Source organism: Pongo abelii, chromosome 16 (assembly GCF_028885655.2).
Source record: "Pongo abelii isolate AG06213 chromosome 16, NHGRI_mPonAbe1-v2.0_pri, whole genome shotgun sequence".
Taxonomy (NCBI): Eukaryota; Metazoa; Chordata; class Mammalia; order Primates; family Hominidae; genus Pongo; species Pongo abelii.
The window spans coordinates 86,687,111-86,708,218 of NC_072001.2; the positions used below are offsets into that span (position 1 = coordinate 86,687,111).

Genomic DNA, 21,108 nt, shown 5'->3' on the forward strand with positions numbered 1-21,108 from the left:
TTTTTTTTTTGAGACAGAGTCTCTCTCCTTTGCCCAGGCTGAAGTGCAGCGGCACGATCTCGGCTCACTGCAACCTTCGCCTCCAGGATTCAAGTGATTCTTCTACCTCAGCCTCCCGAGTAGCTGGGATTACAGGCATGTACCACCACGCCCAGCTAATTTTTGTATTTTTAGTAGAGATGGGGTTTCACCATGTTGGTCAGGCTGGTCTCGAACTCCTGAACTCAGGCAATCTGCCTGCCTTGGCCTCCTAAAGTGCTAGGATTACAGGAATGAGCCACCACACCCAGCCTCCACGCATACTTTTAAACTGAACAAAAGCAGTGCTTCTCATTCTTAAGGTCTCCAATGGACACCATCAGAATTAACTTTAACATGTGTCCAAATCCTGGAAACAAAATATAGATGGTAAATTTTATAATGCTCAATCAAAATTTTAATTTTTTAAAGCTAGAACATTCATCTCATGACTGAACAATTTTCATTTTGAAAAGTTCAGTTGTGTATGTGTGAGTTCATGATGTCATCATGGAGATTGGGTTCAATTCAATAAAGAGATATGAAAGACCTATGTATTGGCCCCATTCTAGAGACGGTGGAGGGCAGAGAGACATGACATGGAACTAACCTTAAGGAATGCACCATCTAGCCAGGAGACAGACATACAGCCAAATATGTAAGACAGTGGGATAACTCTAGCGGAACAGTGTGTGCTGGAACCAGCTAGCCGGAGCCCATCTCTGTAGTGAGTGTGCATCTCTTCCCAAGTCTGCTTTCAGCATCTTCACATTCACGGCTTGAAGGTGGCCACGGTGGGAGTATTTCCAGCACAGAAATCAGCCAGTGCTATGCATCAGGGCTCTAGGAAGGCCAGTTATGAAACACCAGCGTACGACTGGATAGAAGGCGTCAGAGAAAAGGTGAGTTTTGCAGAATGGAAATCTCAGTTTGGCGAGAGCTTTGGATGGAGGAGTAGGCAGTAAGACGAAGGGATGCTAGCTAGAAGGAATACATATATAGAGGCACAGCATGCTTAGGGAAAAAAAAGTAGATCAGTGGTTCTCAAACTTTTAAATGTCCATCAACATCACCTGCAGGGCTTGTTAAACCACAAATTGCTGGGCCCTGCCCGCCCCCAGAGTTTCTGGTTTAATAAATCTGGGGTAGGGCCGGAGGATTTGCATTTCTAACAAGTTCTCAGGTGATACTAATGCTGCTGGTTTGGGGGCCCCACTTTAAGAACCAACAGAAGTAGATGGAATACTCCATGCCATGCCACAAAAAAAAAAAAAAAAAAAAAAAAAAAAGAACCTGGGGATTTCCTCTAGCTCCTCACCTTTTAAAATGTGTTCCAAGGGCCAGCAGCATCAGCATTTCCGGGAGCTTATTATAAAAGCAGACTCTTAGGCCCCCACCTCAGACCTGTTGACTCAGAATCTACAGTTTAACAAGATCTCCAGGTGATCATATGTGTGTAAAAGTTTGAGAAGCACTGCTCTATGTGGCCTACTGGTTCCCAGCCCAGGCCTGCACATTAGAGTCCCCTGGAGGGGCTTTTCAAACGTACTTGTGCCCGGGTCCCACTGTAATGCACTTGATTTAGGATTGAGCCAGGGCATGGGTATGGTTTCAGAGCTCCCCAGGTGACTGTAATGTGCAACCAGGGCTGAGAACCACCGCTATAGGTATCACCCTCAGTTAGGAGAAGAGCTCCCCATCAGGGCACTGTTTTGAACATTCTGTGATGGAAGTTTGAAAGAGCAGCCAAAAGCTGCAAAGCCATCACTGCCTGCTGAGAACAGAACTGGAGCAGGGGCAGGCAGGTGACTCTCTTTCATGCTTCTCCCCTCTCACCTCACAAATCTCTCTTCCTTTTGCTTGCCTTCGACCTCCTATTCTTTTAGTTTCTCTTTCGCTCTCCCTTAATGATATATAATATTAGTTAATTTAAAAATTGGTTATAATTATATAACTATGTAGCTAATTATATAACTGTATATTAATTATATAGTAGTTAATATAAAAACACTTTCCACATGAGCATATCATTTTAGTATGTAAAACACTGAAATGTATATAGTCGATCCTTGAACAATGTGTCCACTTATAGGCAGATTTTCTTCTGCCTCTGCCACCCCTGAGACAGCAAGGCCAACCCCTTCTCTTCCTCCTCCTCCTCAGCCTACTCAGCATGAAGATGACAAGGATGAAGGCCTGCCTTTATGATGATCCACTTCCCCTTAATGAACAGTAAATATATTTTCTCTTCCTTATGATTTTCTTAATAACATTTCATTTTCTCTAGCTTACTTTATTGTAAAAATATGGTATATAATACATATAACACACATCATATGTGTTAATCAACTGTTTCTGTTATCAGGCTTCAGGTCAACAGTAGTTAAGTTTTGGGAGAGTCAAAGATTAAACCTGAATTTTCAACTGCATAGGAGTATGTGTCCCTAACCGACAAGTTGCTCAAGGGTCAACTGTATTTAGTTTTAACATATGGAATGTTATTAGATAATATGAAAAGGAGATAGCTTAAAAGCCCTTGTATTCTGAAAGCTACGTGGCTTTCATGTGCCATTTTAATAACAAGTAAATTGAATGTTTTGGATTTCTGTCTCTAAAACAAAACCAATACAACTACTAATTGAGATGCTTTGTATTTGCATATGGCCCTTGACAGACCTGCCACCCCCCCCATCCCCAGACACACACCTCAGAATGTGACCCTAATTTAGGGCACGTGTCTATGCAGTGTGTACTATGAGAGCACACTTAGTGCAGTTAGATTATGTAGTCTTCTGGGACAGTTTGGCCATTCTAAGGGGCTTTGCCATGTAATAAAAGCCATTAGCACTGAACTTCAAAGACATTAAGCTAAGTGAAAGAAGCCAGACACAAAAGACTGCCTATTGTATGATTCCATTTGTATAAAATGCCCAGAAAAGGCATATCTATACAGACAGAAGGTAAATTAGCGGTTACCTGGGGTAGGAGAGAGAAATAACTGCAAATGGACACTGCGGGTTTTTGGTGGGGGGAGGGGATAGAAATGTTCTAAAATTAGATTATTCCTATTGTGGCACAATTCTATAGATATATTCAAAAACTATCTAATTGTACTGGTAAAATAGATGCATTCATCAATATGTAAATTATACCTCAATAAAGCTACTTAAAAATAGCAAATAACTAAAAAATTAGCACTAAATATTTCTCCACCTTAAAATAAGTTCTTTCACCCTCGTCCTTTTCTGGTAATATCCGGTGAAGAGGAAGGAGCAAAATGGTTTTAAGGCAGACTCACTTATTTAAGAGAAGTATATATTCCCATTGCCGGTGGTCTGATACCATTTTTATTTGCTTTCAAGTACTCTGAGGTCTGGCAAGGCAAGGCAAGGAAAGGAGGGAGAAGGGGGAAAAAGGAGGAAAGTTTGAAAAGAAATAAAAACTACAGAACTTTTTTTTTTTTTTTGAGATGGAGTTTCGCTCTTGAACCTGGGAGGCGGACGTTTTTAAAAACAGCTGCCTGGGGAAGCGGCCGGACGCAGGGGAAGGCTGCGCTGCCGGAAAGGGTTAACCCCGCGGGCGCCGACATCTGGCAGGAGCGAGGGCGTTGGCAGAGCCCGGTCCGCCCGTACCAGTCTGTACAGGGGAGCTGTCCCGCCTGCTGATTTATCATTCCCTAATGTCACGGGGATGGGATGTTGAAATTGTGGCTAGAATGTGAAATACGAAAAACACGAAGATTATGATTTAGCGTCTGGGGAAGATCAGCGTTAGCCTGCAGAACAGCTTGTAAACGGGAGGCATCCTTGGCCCTCGCCTGTGGTTTTTGACTGCAACACTCAAGCTGGGGATCTGGGCGGGCAGAGCGTTCTTGGGTTAGAGCAGACAGAGGCAAAAGTGGAATTAATAAGAGCAAAACCACTTTTGTGCTGCTATGGGGATAGTGCGGGCGAGCGCCAGGAGGACCAAAGTAAATTTTAATTAAACAGAGACCTGATGATGTTGAAGGATAAATAAAACAACGTGGGGTGTAAACAGCTTAAATCAGGGATTCAAATGACACCTGCGGGTGTCTAGACATGAGGTGCATCCTGATAATTTATAGTCTCGGAGAAGATGCAGATGAGTAGGATAATATCTGCAAATTTTGCTCCTTAAAAGAAGTAATAGCTTGAATTTTAAGGAGGTACTAAGTAAGAGAACTAAGTGGGAGAATGATTTTAACAGTTATCCGTGGAGGAAAAGGGGTTAGCAAAGAAACACAAAACTACATGTGTGTAAATCTTGCATTAAAAAAAGTAAAAGATCAATGCTTTGTGTGATTTCTTTCTTCCCTCCTAGGATTTACATAGTGTGTTGAAGTTTTTCTTTTCTTTTTTTTTTTTTTTTTTTTTGCATTTCCACCTTTCAGCATGCCCCTATTTACAGGGAAAAATGCAGTTTCCACATTGTTTGTTGGTTATCAAAATAAGCGTTGACAACCGTTCCCTCAATGCTTACAGTTTGTTTTAATTACTTCCTGTCATACCAAATGCATCTACCATATGGATTTTAAGAATTGGCCTCAAGACATGGGCGTGCTGCATTGAAAGTTAAATAGGACAGCTTGACTACTGAATCTTGAGGTTCATTCATTTGTTCATTTATTTATTCATCCAGAAAAACTACTGCCCCAGGCACTGTACAGAAATGAACAAGTCTGCCTGCCTTCACAAAGCACGCTATCTGCTCAATGGGATGATATGAAAAGTGTGTGTCTGTGTGTCTGTGTGTGTGTGTAGCTGGTAGCCAGCTAGAGTACTGAGTCCATTTTGCAACAATAGGCGGAAATATATATATAAAGGAGTTATTTTTCTGTCCAGAAATATCGGGCAGTGGAACTTTGCCAGAAGTCAGTACTTCAGATAACTGAGGATAATCATTCTCAAGAACCAATTAAAAATTGTAAAAGAATATTTACTGGGAATCACTCTAAAATATAGCACTTACTCCTTTGCCTTCCTTTCATTTGGTCATGATGACCCTTGACTATAGTTGCTTTGATACAGGGAGTCAGGGGCCTGGGAGGTTTTTGTTTACTTGTGTGTTTGTTGTATGTCACAGTTTCATCCTTATTGTTGTGTGATTTGGGGCCATTAACCTCGCTAATTGTGCTTCTTCATCTGTAAAAGGAGGGGGTGGACTTCACTGGAAGTTCTTTAAAGGCCTGTTCTAGTTTTGATGTTTGTTGCTTACCTTGTGCCATCAGTAAAGTCCTGGTGCCTTTACACCGTGGAAGGTATCGCACCCCTTTGGAAAACGCCCCTAGTATGTGATGACATGGGACCCTTGTTAGGATCAAGGCTGTGCTTGTTAGAATTGTGTCCAAGGTACCTGTAAACATGTTCTGAGAGAGGCTGTGTGAAGCTCTCGGAGGTTTCCAGGTCATGAACTTGACAGCTGTTGTGAACTTGTAAGGATGCTCACAGGCTTCTTTTTTGTTTGTTTGTTTCTCTCTCGCTCCTATTTATTTATTTGGCTTATTTTTGCTTTCAGTCATAGTCTGGAAAATTGAGGTCACTTTAAAACTTATCCCTAGATAAATGGGGTATAACTACCCACATACACCTTCCAATTGTGCTATTACGAGGCAGAGGGAAATTTTTCCTACTGTGCATCTCTAAATTTCCAGAACAATGGCACAAAATACATTCCACTTTTCTGTGCATCAATTTAAGTTAGCTTCTTCTCTAAAACTGCTATCAAGGAATTCAGCAAACATTTACTAAGTAGGCACCTTCTCTACTCCAGCCCTGGGAGAGTTGCTGAAAATAGAGAGATGAAAAGCCTAGTGCCTAACAGGGTGAAGTTCTCTGGTATATGCAGCTCCCTGGCATAATGTCATGACACAGCTCTGCATGGCTCGCTGGTCCCACCACACTCTCTCATGGGTTTGTAATTCAGATGCATTTGTATGTTTTGCCCCAGATAAAGACCTAAAAAGTGCAAGTGAAATCCCACTGTTCTGTTAAAATAGAAAACACGTTTGATGTTGCCTATATTTATGCTTTCTCCAGATATTTTATAATTAAAGGGTTATTGTTATTTGCTATCATAATATGATGTAATACATGATTATTGTGGAAATCTTAGAAAATACAGAAAACTTGAAAAAAGGGAATAAAAATCTGCATGAGTTGCCCCACTTAGAGGCAACTACTTGGCAACATTCTGGCCTATTTCCTTCAGGTCTATATTCTTACTTACTGAGGCACTGTGCTAGTGACACTGCAATGAATGACTGCATCCTCCTCTCAGAGCTCACAGCTTAGAGACCTTGTGTTAAGTGTGATGACCTGGAAGTACAAAAAGTAAGTAGGAGGGACTTGACCTCGGGGCACTTCCATGGACTCTGGGTTTAGGAAAGGGTTTCCAGAGGGAGAGACATTTGAGACCTCAGGGCACTTCCATGGACTCTGGGTTTAGGGAAGGGTTTTAAATTGAGGGAGGGACATTTAAATTGATACCTAAAGAATCAAGGGAAGTTGTCCAGGAGATGGGAAGGGTGGCAATGGGGGGAAGGTGTGAGTGAAACGTGGCTTTGGGGTGACTGGAGGGCAGAAGGCAGGGGCCTCCAGGAGGAGGAGTGATAAGAGATGGTGCTGCGGAGGTAAGCCAGGCCCCAAGCAGGGAGCTTATCAACCCAGTTATTAATATTCTATAGCAACAACTTTGGGTCCTGAGTCTTGCTAGTTTTATTTCATTTCAGATTCTGTACTTCATACCATAGCATAAGCTTGTTTCATAATAATATAAATTATTTTAATGGATATATAATATTCCCCCAATGGATGAGGCATCATTGACTTAACTGTGCCCCTTTTGTTGAAGATGAATCTACCAAGAATTTAAAACAAAAAAAAGAGTCTTTTTTTTTTTTTTTTGCTTCACATTCCACTCCCCTTGTAGTTCTCCATGGTCTCCAGGTAATGGTAAAACTGGAACATTCTAAGCAAGATAGATATGTTCATGCTCTTTTACCCCAAATCAGAATTTCGACCATCAACCAGAATCCACTACCTCATGACTCCTGGCAGCAGCTGTTAAATTCCTTTCCAGAAGTAGAATCAACACAGCTTTCATTTCTTCCTCTAAGCAGCCCACTCCTGCATCCAAAGAAAGATAAATGCACAAAACCAGTTTCTACGTAGTACCAAGTCCCCTCTTCTTTCCTCCATTGGTCTCCCCCTCCTCCCCTTACTCTAAAAAACAAAACAAAACTAGGATCAGAATCAGTTGACAAAATATCAACCTTCTATTAAATAAAACACTTTAGAAGAAAGAATCATTGCAGACAAAAATTGTGTTATGACGAAACACACTCTTTCATCCCTCTTAACCCAGGAAAGTTATGAGCACTCATTCATACCTTCATTCATTCGTTTATTCAACAAGTACTTATTTGGTGTTAGGCCACCCTCTGAGTATAGAGTAAGGGCCAAAACCAACCTGGCTGCTGCCTTGCAGACCCTACAGCTGAGAAGAGTCTGACATTCCACAAATAAACATATCGGCAAGCATTTTATGACCTACGGTTGTAGGGGGTGCTATGAAGGTAAATAGATGTGAAGGAAAAAGCATAGCAAATCTAAGGAATTGGAAGGAGGCTATGGCTGTGCACAATGAGAGAGTGGGAGAATGTTGTCAAATGAGCAAAAGAAGTTTTCTCATTTTTTTTCCTCTTTCTCCTTAACACAGCCATAGAACGTCTTGTGGGAGATGGAGTATTTCTGCCCATTTGGAACCTAAAATGTTCATCTTCAGATTGGGTGGGCTTGGCAGTGGGGCAGGGGAACACTTCATGTCACCTTCAATTTCTTCAGCCTCCTATTTCCTTTGGTCTTTAAGGCCCTGAGGGTCAGTAGCCTGGTTATGAAGGCAGCTCTCAGAAAATTAAAATACTAAAAGCACACATGAATGAAGAAGTTATGTTTATGTAGGTGCCATTTATGTACAGCTCATTGATTTCCCTTCTGTTGGTTGTTCTTAAAAAGTATATTGTGAAGATAGAATGTTATTGTGAGCACAGTTGTTAATATTAATGTTATATTTGTATTAGTTTGTTCTCACGCTGCTATAAGGACAGGCCCGAGATAAACCCCAGTAATTTATAAAGAAAAGAGGTTTAATTGACTCACAGTTCTGCATGGCAGGGGAGGCCTCAGGAAACTTTCAGTCATGGCAGAATGCACCTCTTCATAGGGCAGCGGGAGAGGGAAGAAGGCACCTCTTCACAGGACAGCAGGAGAGAGAATGAGAGCAGAGTGAAGGGGGAAGCCCCTTATAAAACCATTGGATCTCATGAGAACTCAGTTACTATCATGAGAACAGCATCAGGGAAACTGCCCCGATGATTCAATTACCTCCTACCGGGTCCCTCCCATGACATGTGGGGGATTATGGGATTACAATTCAAGATGAGATTTGGATGGGGACACAAAGCTGAATCATATCAATATCCAACACCTGCAGATTCTCAGAGAAGTAAGATTACCTTTAGACTGTATTATTGATGTACTCTGCCTAACCAAAGCAGTTGGAACTCTTTTGGTTACAAGTGACAGAAAACCCAACTCAAGTTGGATTAAGCAAAGAGGGAATTTGCTGGCTCATGTGACTGGATAGTCCTGGGCTAGGGTTAAGTGACAGGCGCAACTTAATGTGGGGGTCAAACGATATTATTAGTACTTAGCACAGCTCTGTTCTTCCCATGTGTTGACTGTTCTCAGACAGTATCTCCCCTCGGGGTCAGAAGGCAGCTGCTGCCTGCTGCAGCTCAGCTTTAAATCCCGCAGTGAAAAGGGAGCTGAAGACAACCAATGCCCACCCCGGGAGCTGGGAGGTGAGGGGTGGAAGGAAATCCACCCAGTGCGTATAGCTGAGGGTGACGGAGGCAAGGGCCCTGCAGAAAATGCAAGGTATTGAACTTTTTTTTTTTTTGAGACAGAGTCTTGCTCTGTCGCCCAGGCTGGAGTGCAGTGGCCCGTGACTCACTGCAAGCTCCGCCTCCCGTGTTCACGCCATTCTCCTGCCTCAGCCTCCCGAGTAGCTGGGACTACAGGTGCCTGCCACCACGCCCAGCTAATTTTTTGTATTTTTTTAGTAGAGACGGGGTTTCACTGTGTTAGCCAGGATGGTCTCGATCTCCTGACCTCGTGATCCGCCCGCCTTGGCCTCCCAAAGTGCTGGGATTACAGGCGTGAGCCACCGCGCCCGGCTTGAATTTTTCTTTTTAAGAAGAAAGGTAAATCCGTCTAAGAGTCCTCCTGCCCCCTAAAAAAAAAATCACTATACCTCAAACCTAACGTTTCATAGGACCCATTTATGTTACCTGATGGAAGAGAAACTCAAGAGAATGGGCCTTTGTTACTTTCTCAGGAAGCTGAGTTACAAGTTGAATGTGGGGATCCTCCTTTCATTTTGTACCATTTATTTTCAACCTAACAGAATTTCCTTGAAATGTTCTGATATTTGCTGGGCACCCTTACCCAGCTACCAGTACCAATCCAGACTTACCCTATTTTTATGTATCTCCTATCATTTCATTTAGACTGGGAAGGAAGGGCCATGTCACCCTAAAAACTGAGTCTACCGTTTTTCGCTCATTCAACTTTGAAACACAGCTTGTCTTCCTGTTTGCAGTTGTGAGGGAGCAAGAAATGTAACATTTTTTGCAAAACGTTTCAAATACTGGAGACTCAGTAACATCCCATTTCTGGCAACACCTAGGGGAAAGGAGGAAGCAGTAATGAGCAAAACTCTCCTGGGGAAAAGAGCACAGGAGATGAAGTGTGAGTCGTTACTCCTCAGTGATGCAGGGTCCAAGCAAGTCAGGGCTTCTGAGGGAGGCTGCTGCCAAGGGTTCTGACTTGCCTGCCCCGTGGGCCAAGGCTTGCCTTAGCCACAATAGTTTACTATGCCCAGACAAAAAAGGAAATTCATGAACAGAGAGCAGGTCAAGTGTATGGCCACTGCCAAGAAAGAGAGCCAGAATCTCCCGGTCAGGCTTCTCCTTGGCCTTTCCGCTTTCACGAGGGTGGAGCCGGGCCAGGTGAACCAACCTGAGCACCTCTGGTACAAGCCTGCGGCTTGCTTGGGAAAGTGAGTGCTTGCAAGGGCTGCTTATGGCTCCTCAGCCTGAATGAGGATGCCCATTGTCACAGAGCTGTGTGTATGCTGTGAGTCTGCCCATCCAGGTTTGCGGGCAGAAGACACGTATGCCTTCCTTGGAGGGTGTGGAGGCTGGACGTGGCTTTCTCCAAACTGTTTTACCTTATTTTTTCCAGTGATGCCCGTCTGCATAGCATCTGCCCTTTCAGGTCAAGAGGCTTGCTGGAGAAGATACTAAGAGGCCACATAACGAGGGTGGAGCCACACAGTGTCACTTAGAGCTTAAGGACAGTCAGCACCTCTGGGCTTAGACTAGATAGAACCCATTTATGTGATATGACAGAAGAGAAACTCACGGTATAGAAGGTCTTGCTACTTTCTCAGGAAGTTGAGCATCTTCCTTTCCTTTCGTGCCAAATTCAACTTAAATTTATGAATTTGGCTGAGCCTGACCCCTTACCGTACCTTGCCCACTTTCAGGCAGACCATGCACCAACATGGGGAGGCAGGCACTGGAATCCAGAAATGTTTGCTGAGGCCGTTTGATGTGCAGGAACATCCAAAGGATAAGCTTGGGGCCCTGATTCCTTTGCTAACTAGGTGGGTGGCATTGGGTGACTTTCTTTCCCTCTATGGGCCACATTCTCTTCAATAGTAAAATACGTAATGGTCAAAATGATTTTCATGGCCTGTATAATTCTGACATGCTAAGATAGGACAGTGCATAAAAACTCACAGTTACCTAAATCACCGTTCTAAGAGGCAACGGGAAAATGTGGCACCATTGGAAGTTCTCTTTCTCCCCCCAGGGCCATTGCACAATGCTAGAAGTGATGTCTGTCTCCCATGATAGGGTGAGCACCTCTCTGATGGGGCTGGGCATGGCATGGGGCTGCACCTCAGCATGGAGGCCTGGGCTCCCTTTGTACTGGCAAAACACCCAAGGTTTGCTTGGATTCAGGGACATCCCTAACCTGTCACTATGTGGGAGGTACCACATGGAAGACACGGAGATATAGAAAATACAGTCTCCACCCTCAGGATTTCTAGCTAATCTGAGCTTCTTCTAGGTATTCAATGCTTCTCCTTTTCCTTGTTTACTTCCAAGCTTTGCACGTGCTGTGGTCTCAGCCTGAAATGCTCTCTTTGTTGCCCTGTTACTAGGACTGCTATGTATAGCTGTGCAAGTTTCATGCTGCATAATTCTAGATCTATTTACAGAAATGTATATGGTGCCCTCAGAGATGTGCAGTGTACAACTTATACAACTGCACGGCATGGCTCTAACTGCTACCTCCACCCCATTTCCCCTATCTGGGTGTAGCTCATATTCATCTGTTTTCAGCTTAGTTACTACCTTTCATTTCCTTCTGACCATCTTCTTTTCTTCCTTCTCTGCCTCTCTTTCTTCCTGTCTCTCACATTTATTGACCACCTACTTTGTGTCAGGACCTGTGCTAGGAGCTGGGTATACAACTGTAACAAAAGAGAATCCCTGCTCTTGTGAAACATTTATATTGTTCTTCTTCCAGGAAGCCTTCCCTGACTGCACCATAATTGTATCAGGTGCCTGCTGACTGATCAGTGAACAGCTCTCACCTGTGGACCTTGTGCCCTAGAATATAGGGCCTCTGGTCTGAAGGAAATGTGAGGGTAGGAGGGGCTGGGGGAGACTGAGCTGGAGCTCCATTCCTTCCAGTTTCCTGTCCTTAGGAGTTCCCTGGGGCATTTATGAAGCTCATTAGTGAAGTATCAATTAATGTGGGGCCCAGAATGTGGCTTCTTCCTGCCAGGGAGGCCACAAAGCTCCAGAACATCCCAGGGAGGAATGGGGCACCACCCAGGCCTGCCTGCTGGGGCTGCAAAACAATCCCTAATGAGTCCTCTCCAGGGGAGGGTGAAGTCACCTGCAAGGAGGCAGCTGAGCCAAAGGTGTTCTCCAGGAGGCTTAAAATAGCCGGGCTCCCTCCACAAATGCCTTCCCAACACTGTTTAGGATGGCGAATGCCAGGAAACTAATGAATCTGAGCTTAGTGAATTAATTGTTGATGAAATAATGTGAATAGTGTGCTTCCTGTTCACCAGTCTCTACAGAAATTAATTAGCCCCACTTGGCAGCAAACAGGATCGAATTTTCAACTTAATTTATGAATTTGGCCAAACTTTCTATGGGAAGTCTTGCCTGGAGGACCTTCCATGGCTGCTTCATGTCCCAACAGGCCTTGCCTTTCATAGAAGACATGATTGCTTTAAGAGAGTCCCAACCAGAGAAGAGGACGGTGGAGGAGGGAAGAGGGGAAGGTACCACTGAACAGAAGCTTTGATTGTGAGGCTCCAGCCAGACCCACGCTTCCTCCTGCCTTGCTGCCTCAACCCTCCCCAGTGGACCCCTCACCAGATGAAGGTCTGTCAGCTGAGCTGGGGGATGATGACTCAGAGCAACGGGGCTGACTTTCAGGCAAGGCCTGAGTTTGGTTTTAATTATGCTGTGCTGTGTGCATGAAGTAAAATTGTGGGATGATGTGAAAGAAAAATAAATCTAATGAGAAGTGTATTTTTTGGACTATTTTTAAATTGAGTTTGGGGGCGGGGGGGCATCTTCTTGGGTCTGGAGAGACTAATGTGAGGAATCGGCTCCTATGGGGCATGAATTAGGGCCTTGATCCTATATGCCCCTGAGTGGAACCCAGAAGAGCTGCTGGCTCTCGTGAGTGAGCAGTCAGCCTTTGTCACCATGCAGGTCAGGCTCTCTGACTGCAGCTAGTGTGTTCAGGAATCCCAATCAGACATCTCTGCTGGGCAGTCGAGAATCCTATGTAGGCCGGGCGCGGTGGCTCACACCTGTAATCCCAGCACTTTGGGAGGCCGAGGTGGGTGGATCACCTGAGATCAGGGGTTCGAGACCAGCCTGGCCAATGTGGTAAAACCCCATCTCTACTAAAAATACAAAAATTAGCTGGGTGTGGTGGCAGGTGCCTGTAATCCCAGCTACTCAGGGGGGCCGAGGCAGGAGAATCGCTGGAACCAGGGAGGCGGAGGCTGCAGTGAGCCGAGATCGCAGCATCGCACTCCAGCCTGGGGGATAAGAGCGAGACTTCGACTCAAAAAAAAAAAAAAAAAAAAAAAAATTCCTATGTAAACCACCACTAAGCAGTGACTCCAACCTCTCCAGTCTTGGAAACACTTATATGACAGAGTGTGTGAATGCCTGTCTGTGTGGTGTACATGCTTTTTCTTTTCGTTTTTTCTTTCTTTTTTTTTTTTTTTACACAGGATCTCACCCTGTCCCCGAGGCTGGAATGCAGTGGCATAATTACGGCTCATTACAGCCTCAACCTCCCAGGCTGAAGCAATCCTCTCACCTCAGCCTCCTGAAAAACTGGAACCATAGGGACGTGCCACCATGCCCTGCTAATTTTCAAATTTTTTGTAGAGACAAGGTCTTGCTACGTTGCCCAAGCTGGTCTTGAACTCCTGAGCTTAAGCAATTCTCCCACCTTGGCCTCCCAGTGTGCTGAGGTTGCAGGCATGAGCCACTCCACCCAGCCGGCACATGCTTTGTTTATGTTCCAAAAACATTAGTTTTATCATTGAAAGCCTGTGAACCACTGAGTAAAAATAGGAGGGAAAGGAATGATGGAATGTGTTCTAATCTAACCAAAAAGTTCTCACCAGCCTCAAGATTCAGGATGTGTTCCTACTACTTAGAATCATTTCCACTACTTAGAATTATTCAGTAATTCTGCCTGGTGTGGTGGCTCACACCTTAATCCCAGCACTTTGGGAGGCCGAGACAGGCAGATCACAAGGTCAGGAGATCAAGACCATCCTGGCTAACACAGTGAAACCCCGTCTGTACTAAAAATACAAAAACATTAGCCGGGTGTGGTGGCGGGCGCCTGTAGTCCCAGCTACTCGGGAGGCTGAGGCAGGAGAATGGCGTGAACCCAGGAGGCGGAGCTTGCAGTGAGCCAAGATCGCACCACTGCACTCCAGTCTCGGCAACAGAGTGAGACTCTGTCTCAAAAAAAAAAAAAAAAAAGAATTATTCAGTAATTCAACCATTCATTAAGCCTTGAGGATACAGCAGAGAATGTGCCCATGAAGCTTAGAGTTATTATGAACACAGACATAAGCTTTCAGTTCTGGTTTCCTATTCTATTAAAACTTAGGCACACGTACCCCTGATTCTAAAATTTTTTTAAAGGTAACACTCCCACAAAACCAATAAAAACTAGATAATGGGATATATTGGAAAGAGAACGGGCTGTAGGGATAGGCTGGCTCTTCCCCCTACTAGCTATGTGACCTTGGACAATTTATTTACCCTGTTCTTTGGCAAAATGTTATTTCTTTTTTTTTTTTTTTTAACAGAGTCTCGCTCTGTCACCCAGGCTGGAGTACAGTAGTGCAATCTTGGCTCACTGCAAGCTCCGCCTCCCTGGTTCACACCATTCTCCTGCCTCAGCTTCCCGAGTAGCTGGGACTACAGGCGCCCGCCACCACGCCCGGCTAATTTTTTTTGTGTTTTTAGTAGAGACGGGGGTTCACCATGTTAGCCAGGATGATCTCGATCTCCTGACCTCGTGATCCGCCTGCCTTGGCCTCCCAAAGTACTGGGATTACAGGCGTGAGCCACTGCACCAGGCTTACAAAATGTTCTTAATGCCACTTAACTGTAAAGTCACGAGGATTAAACAGGATCCTAACCTAAACTGACTGTTTTCTTAGACCAAGGTTACCATAGTTTTCTTGCAGAGGGCCACAGAGTAAATATGTTATACTTGGTAGTCCTGTTGCAACTATTCAACTTCACTGTTACAGCATAAAAGCAGCCATAATACATATACACCGTGGAATACTATGCAGCCATTAAAAAGAACGAGATCATGTCCTTTGCAGGGACATGGATGGAGCTGGAGGTCATTATCCTTAGCAAACTAACGCAGGAACAGAAAACCATGTGGTAGCATGTTCTCACTTATAAGTGAGAGCCAAATGATAAGAACACAAGAACACAACAGGGGGAACAAGACACACTGGGGCCTATCAGAGGGTGGAGGGTGGGAGGAGGGAGAGGATCAGGAAAAATAACTAATGGGAACTAGGTGTAATACCTGGGTGATGAAATAACTGTATAACAAACCCCCGTGATGCAAGTTTACCTATGTAACAAACCTGCACATGTACCCCTGAACTTAAAAGTTAAAAAAAATTATAAAAATAAAAGCAGCCATAGAAAATACATAAATGAATAAGTATGGCTGTGTTCTAATAAAACTTTATTTATGGATGCTGAAAAAAAACTTACTTTATCATGGGCTGCATTAATGAACTCTAAGTTCTATATTAGTTTCTGGGGTGGTTTTTTTGGTTTTTGTTTTGAGATGAAGTCTCACTCTGTCACCCAGGCTGGAGCGCAGTGGCACGATCTTGGCTCACTGCAACCTCCGCTTTCTAGGTTCCAGCGATTCTTCTGCCTCAGCCTCCCGAGTAGCTGGGACTACAGGCTCGCGCCACCACACCCGGCTAATTTTTGTATTTTTTTAGTAGAGACGTGGTTTCGCCATATTGGCCAGGCTGGTCTTGAACTCCTGACATCGTGATCCGCCCGCCTCAGCCTCCCAAAGTGCTGGGATTACAGGCGTGAGCCACTGGCCCGGCCTAGTTTCTCTTTTTTAATGAAATGCACACTGCCTGACATACATGTACATCATGATTATCTCTCTCACATGCATGGCTATTTAAATTAAATCTGTACAGATGCCCTCAATTTAATCCAAAAAGGTTATCTACTAAAGGGAGACAGAATTAGCAACTGTTTCATGACAGATAAGGAACAGGAGGAAGCCTATTTGCTCATGACTTTGACGATTTGTAGGTGCCCTTGGGTCCCTGAGAGGAATCTCCTTGCAGGAAATTTGATTCTTACTGAGAACTCAAACCTAGATGCAAGGAAGGACTCACCTGGGTACCCAGATCTGCTGCCATGGTCAGAAAAAGCATATTAAATGGAGCGTGCTGGAACCGGAGTAGGTGCCTACCTCCTTCCTGTAGGCGTTTGCAGCTGCAACCAGACTACCCTTCCCTTTAGGAATTTGTGATGTTATTACCAGCTCACTCTATGACCTCAGGCTGTGTCTGCCCTTTGTTTACCTTTGTTCTCAAACTGCCAGGTATATAATTCCATGGTTCCCTCAGGTAGCTTCTTGGGAGAAAGTAGATTGCATAAACAAAGGTGTGTATAGCGACAACTGGAATTGGAGCGGCTAGGCAAAGCATTTGATGTGCTAAAGGAACCAAAGCATGGTCTTCCTTCAGCCCAGCTTCCCAGCTAAATTGACAAGTCACTGTTCTGCAACAAATGTCCTTTACTTTCTTTCCCCACCCTCACCCCCATTCCCATGCCTTTACCCACTCAGGGCCTGTTGCCTGAACCTCCATTCCCTGCCTTCTCAGATGAAATGCCTCTCAGGCCCAGCTCACATGCTACCTCAACTCCATGAAGGCTGCCTCTATGGTATTCTCTCGAGGTAATTTCTTTCTCCTTTCTGGCACTACATCACTCTTGAAATGCAGCCATTTGCATACTGTCTCACCTACGAATTGCAAAGTCCTCACGAGAAAGACTGCATTCTTAATCTTCTTTGTCCTCTATTGTCTTAACACTGAAGAAGGACTCTGTCTTATTTGTTCTGTCTACATCACCCTGGGAATATTTGAGGACAAATTATTGTTTATAGAATATGATGAAATTTAATGAAAGAGGTCTTAAAGTTAAGTCTGATTGTGCTGAATATCTAAACATTTTTCTTGACTGAAAGCAAACAAGCAGAGTGATTCTCTTTAGTGCCCTATTGCTCAGAAATGTGACTTAGTAATGTTTCTCTGTCTTCCCTCCCTTCTTCCTCATTCTTTCTGCTATTTACATACTACTCCAGCATAGAAAATGGAGACCAGGAGTTGACAATAAGAGCCCAGAGACCAGGGTTCAAATCCCAGCTATGCCTCTTACTAGCTGAGTGATCCTGCACAAGCCATTTAATTTGCCTGGGCTTCAGTTTTTGAACTGTAAATAATGCCATCTGTCTTGCCTATCTCCAGAATGGCTGTGAAAGTTAAGTGAGATGGTGTACATGCAAGTACTTTAAAATGGTGCAGTGTTTTCACCGTGTAAAAATCATTGAGCTGTATAGTTAAAACATGGATGTATATTACATTTTAGTGAAAAGTTCTTTTTTTTTTTTTTTTGAGACGGAGTCTCACTCTGTCGCCCAGGCTGCAGGCTGGAGTGCAGTGGCACAATATCGGCTCAATGCAAGAGCCGCTTCCTGGGTTCACACCATTCTCCTGCCTCAGCCTCCCGAGTAGCTGGGACTACAGGCGCCCGGCTAATTTTTTGTATATTTTTTAGTAGAGATGGGGTTTCACCGTGTTAGCCAGGATGATCTCGATATCCTGACCTCCTGATCCGCCCGCCTCGGCCTCCCAAAGTGCTGGGATTACAGACGTGAACCACCGTGCCCGGCCAGTGAACGGTTCTTTATAGCACTTTGTTCAGACATTTTCAATTGCGTGGCTATTAAACTGATTGCTGAAGAAAAAGGTGAAAGAATGATTTAAAGTTAGCTTTAAGTCATTAATACAGTCTTGAATAGATATTGAGTTTATATGGGAACTAGCCATTTCACTGTACTGAGACAACTCCACATTTTGTTAATTATTACTTCATAAATAAATCTCAGTGTTTTAATTTTACCCTATTCAAATACAACAGAACTACCTTTTGGTAATCTGGGAACTTGTATTTGAAGTCAAATTTAGGAGCTCTTTGTGGAAAAGTATATGATAGAGTAAAGGATGATTTATTATGTTACTCATAAATTTTGTCTTTAAAATAATGCCTGGGATAGACGAGCTATTATAATTGTTTGGTTTTTGTTTGTTTACTGGTATATACTCAGTGCTTTGTACAGTGCCTGAAAAACTGTCCCCATTTATTTAAGAACTAAAGGGTACCCAGAACCCGGGACTTTCAGTGTTAAAGCTGGAAAAGTCCTGGGCAAACTAAGATGATTGGCACATGGAAGATGCTGATATATTCGTGAAAGGAAAGGAGGGAGGAAGGAAGGCAGGCAAGAAATTGGTGAATAAATTTTGGTACTATAGAACCCTCCTTTCCTTGAAATTTTCTAGAACTATATGTCATGTGTGCATATTTTAAATGTTTTAGTATACATATTTAAAAGCCACTATGCTGCACTTTAAACACCATTACCTGGTAAAATGCCCTCAACAAAGTGGTTACTGTTTGGCAAATATTCCACGGCTAGGACCACAGGCAGATGTAAAGATGTGGAAGCTACACACTTTAGACCCAATTGTCCCAATTCTTTTCTCCTGGCTTAAGGATTTAATTACTTAAAAAAAAATTATAAACCAGAGAGAAGATACCCATGGAGACTTTACTGTATCCATGGACAATTACATTCTAAATGCAGAGTTTTGAGTTTCATGTTGTTCTCCTGGTTAAAGGCATGTAGGGCTGGAAGAGACCTCAGAAACCCCTCCAGCCCCTTCTATTACCAAAGGGTAAAGTGAGTCCAGGGTGGGCCAGTGCTGGCCCAGGTCCCCTTGGCAAGTTGGTGGCAAGGCTGGGCTAGGATGATCCTCTGCTTTTCTCTGTAGGGTGCATACCACATCCCCATATTGCCTCTTCCTTTGATTTTCACTGCACTTGTTCTCCTTGCCTTCAGCCTATGGCACTTTGGATCAAATTATGAAATCACTTGTCAGATTTGAGGATTTCCTGTGCTTCCAGGGCATGCACACCTACTTCTATTTCAAAACTAGTTGCTCTTACCTAACCCAGCCTCCTAAAAACTCTCCAAAAAATTGGGTACTGTACAGGTCTAATGAGGGTGCCTGAGAATAAGCAATCTAAAAGTATTTTATCCATTAATCTCCAATGACCAGATGTGGGTTTCTACTCCTAACTTGGGGGTAAACACTGATGAATGGGGTCCTACAAATGGGCTACCCTCTGAACCTGTGATTTTGATATGACTGTGAAGAGGAACAAATGAAAGTGGAGTGAATATACAGAACAGAGGTGAGAACCAAGCACAATAGAAGAAAGATTAACATAGCAAAACCAACAAGTCTCAAGACAAAAAAATAATGAGCTCAAAATTACAACACAAGTAATGAAATAGTGGACACCACTGTTATGGACTGAAAGTACGTGTCCCCCTAAAATGTATTATGTTGGAGCCCTAACCACCAATGTGTATTTGGAGATGGGGCTTTGGGGGAGGTAATTAGGTTTAGATGAGGTCATGAGGGTAGGACCCCAAAGATGGAATTAGTGTCCTCAGAAGAAAATGAAGGGTGGCCAGAGCACTGTCTTTCTCTGCCATTTGAGAACACAGTGAGAAGTGTCTGGCTGCAAGCTAGGAAAACAGCCAGACTTTGATCTTGGACTTTCTAGCTTTCAACACTGTGAGAAAATACAATTTTGTTGTTGAAGCCAATCCACCTGTGGTATTTTCTTACGGCAGCGCAAGCAGACTGATGCAACCATGTACACAATTCTCCTAGCACCCTGGCCTCTTAGCTCCTTGACTTCTTATTCCCTGTGACCCTGTGTTCTACCTAATCACCCACTGCTATCTCAATCACCTGGACTAGGGACTCTCCACCTTGACTGCACATCAGACTCACCTAGAAAGTCTAGAACTCAACACCTGGACATCACCATAGCCCATTGGAATCAGAGTACTTCACAGGGTGGGGCCTGTTATTTAAAAGTTCCCTGGGGGATTCTAGTGTGTGGCCATGATTGAAAACCACTGCAAACACACTCAAGCAAGTTCAAATCAATAAAATGACAACCTTATATAAAATTAGACAAAGAAGCTGGCATGGTGACTCACACCTGTAACCCCAGCACTTTGGGAGGCTGAGGCAAGAGGATTGCTTGAGCCCAGAAGTTCAAGACCACCCTGGGAAACATAGTGGATCCCCATCTCTACAAAAAAATACAAAAATTAGCCAGATGTGGTGGTGTGCGCCTGTAGTCCCAGCTGACTACACTCAGCCAAGTGAGGTTGAGGTGAGAGGATCACCTGAGCCTGGGAGGACGAGGCTGCAGTGAGCTCTGATCTCACCACTGCACTCCAGTCTGGGCAACAGAGCAAGACCCTGCCTCAAAAAATAAAAATAAATTAAAAATTAAAAATAAGCAAAGAATATAAACAAGGAATTTATAGAAGAAATGGAAATGGTTAACAAATGTGTGGGGAAATGTTCATGTTTAACCTCAATAGTGATCAGGGAAATGTAACATTAAATATATATAGATTTTATATTTCATGTATAAATATATACATTTTATAAATATATTTAATATATTGTGCCATTTTAATAATGCAAAAGCCTAGTAATTGTAGAAAGTTCAATAATTGTGGTACATCCACATAATGAAAAATTATTCAGCTACTGATAGAAGGGAGTATAATTGTATGTATTGCCATGGAAAGATACAATATATATCTATACACACGTATCATATGAGGAATAAAGCAAATCACAGAATAATGTCTCGTATAATCTTACTTTTTTTTTTTTTTTTTTAGAGATGGGGGTCTCACTATGTTGCCCAGGCTAAACTCGAACTCTTGGGCTCAAGCAATCCTCCTGCCTCAGGCTCCTGAGTAGCTGGGACTACAGGCACATGCTACCAAGCCCAGCTAATCCCATTCTTGGTTAACAAATGCTCTCATTACATGCGGAGAGACACATAGACTTATATAAGCATAGAAGACTGTCTTAAAAATCCTTTAATAGTAATTACCTTTAGGGAGTTGGAAAGGAAAGTGGGGACTTTCACATTTTGCTTTGTATTTTGTGACTGTTTTTACAATAAACAAGCATACGCTA

General features: G+C 43.5%; 1 long non-coding RNA gene across 1 annotated transcript; it reads right to left on the reverse strand.

The window, feature by feature from the left end:
* Positions 1-6,742: 6,742 nt before the first annotated feature.
* LOC129050584 (uncharacterized) lies at positions 6,743-9,776 on the reverse strand. Its single transcript, XR_008514262.2, has 3 exons — positions 9,574-9,776; positions 8,196-8,286; positions 6,743-7,163 (listed from the first exon to the last, which is right to left on the reverse strand). It is a non-coding gene; the product is annotated as an uncharacterized LOC129050584 (long non-coding RNA).
* Positions 9,777-21,108: the final 11,332 nt, after the last annotated feature.